Below are 2,217 nucleotides of genomic sequence, written 5' to 3' on the forward strand. Positions count from 1 at the left end.
CTTAAGACATACCGATGTGAAATACGTTTTGCTAACAGAGTTTCTGCAGTTTCGGTTGTGTAGGTTTGTGTACGTGTCCAATATCAAAATTGGCAGTGGTCATTTAATAAATATTTGCTAAGTAAAAACTTAACATTATGTCATTTTTTTTACTTATTTTGATTGGAGATTTAGACGTCAGTGACTTCCTCAAGTGGTTAGAAACAATTTCTTAAATTCTTGTACAACTTTATCTTTATAGATCGGTATCTATAAAGAAATAAATTTTAAAAAAAATAGAGAGAGATTCCGAAAGCAGGTGAAAATTAAATGCTTTAAGTCCTTCTGCAAAACAATAATAAAATAATACTACTACTAATAATAATAATAATACAAATAATAATAATAATAATAATAATAATTTGCTTTTGCACTGAGGGGTGTTGTTAGACAGGCTACATGTCCCGCCCTAAGAATAAAAGCGAGGGCTGGACTTGGAGCAAATTTGAAACGTGATAAGGAAAAGCTTTTTAATCCGAGTTCACGGTTTCAGAAGTCTAAAACATCTGGATTTTTTAACAATGGCTGGCCATTTGAAAAGGTTTTACGACCTGACAGCTAAGCTGTTGTCTGGAGAACCTCTCCGTTTCTCTGCACTAAAGGACAAAGTTGTACTTATTGAAAATGTGGCGTCTCTCTGAGGAACGACAACCAGGGACTACATTCAAATGAACGAGCTTCATTCTCGCTACTCCGCCGAAGGTCTCGTTATTTTGGGTGTACCCTGCAATCAGTTTGGACATCAGGTACAAAGCGTGTTTGTTTTTTACTTGAGAGAGAGAGAGAGAGAGAGAGTAATGTTTCTGAGGTGACCAAAACTCCGGACTAGCCAAATCCAGGCCTAGCTTCCTTATTCTTGACATGTGAGAAATATGGCCTAAGAGCCGTATTTTAGTAACACAACAAGTTTACAGACATGCGTGTGTGTTATCAGTTTGAAATGAAACAGTTTTAACTTTAGGAATCTTTTAGTTAAACTAAAGTGGGCCATAAGTGTTCAAATACATGTGAAGTGTCATATTTAAAAAAAGTAATATATTACATGAAGTGTCTTATTAAAAGTAATCTGATTGTTACTAAAATATTAGCAAATTATCAGTGTCAAAGCAACATTTTAGCTTGCATATTTATAATATTTATAAGCTCCTGGTATGACAATGCTGTTAACAGTATTGATTTTATATATAATACAGCGCATTAATTTCTAATATCCTAAATTTTCAAAGATGTTCTATGGTAAATATGAATCTGTCCAAATACCATATCTGTCGGATACATTTATCAGGTTCATAAGCACGAGTATTTTACTGCTAAAATGTCATGAACCAGAAAAATACAATACAAAGTGTAAATTAGCGAATAAATCTCAAATACAAATACACCTGCCTCTATACTGCACCTAAGTACTCTAGAGGAAATGTACACTACAATTCCTCTTATTTAGCTTGTTTAATTGAAACCCCACTTTAATGTCTACATCTATCTAACAGTGCTTGTGTTTTGGTGCAACAGGAGAACTGCAAGAACGATGAGATCCTAAGATCTCTGAAGTATGTCCGTCCAGGGAATGGCTTTGAACCAAAGTTCCAGCTCCTCGAGAAGGTGGATGTGAACGGAAAGGATGCTCACCCCTTGTTTGTCTATCTGAAGGAAAAACTTCCATTCCCCTGCGATGATGCCCTGGGTCTCATGAATGATCCAAAGTACATCATTTGGAGTCCAGTGTGTAGGAATGACATATCCTGGAACTTTGAGAAGTTCCTGGTTGGTCCTGATGGGGAACCCTACAAGCGCTACAGCAGAAATTTCCTGACAAGTGACATCGAGGCAGATATTAAAGAGCTACTTAAGAGAATCAAATAAAGTGTGCTGGGAAATGTTATGGGTGATTTAAAACATAACAGTTCAGAAAGATCAGTCAGCACATACACATATTAGGATAATTTGTCATGCTTTCAGATCTCAAATTCCAAAAATGTTATAGCAGGCCTGGGTTTGTTTGTGATATTTTAAATGACATCCACTACTGGATTGTTCAGCCTTTTAACTCAATGATGACACTCCTTTAAATGTTTTTGTGAGGAGGGGTTTCTGATAAAAATGTAAAAGTTTGACGACCATTGTGAATGTCGTTAATAAGATCTCAAATATTTTCACTTGCTTGACTTAAAAGGAGAA

At 35.5% G+C, this 2,217-nt stretch overlaps 1 pseudogene; it reads left to right on the forward strand.

The window, feature by feature from the left end:
* The first annotated feature begins 472 nt into the window (after positions 1-472).
* On the forward strand, positions 473-2,217 carry LOC134627041 (glutathione peroxidase 2-like; annotated as a pseudogene).

This window comes from Pelmatolapia mariae, linkage group LG5, assembly GCF_036321145.2.
Source record: "Pelmatolapia mariae isolate MD_Pm_ZW linkage group LG5, Pm_UMD_F_2, whole genome shotgun sequence".
Lineage (NCBI taxonomy): Eukaryota > Metazoa > Chordata > Actinopteri > Cichliformes > Cichlidae > Pelmatolapia > Pelmatolapia mariae.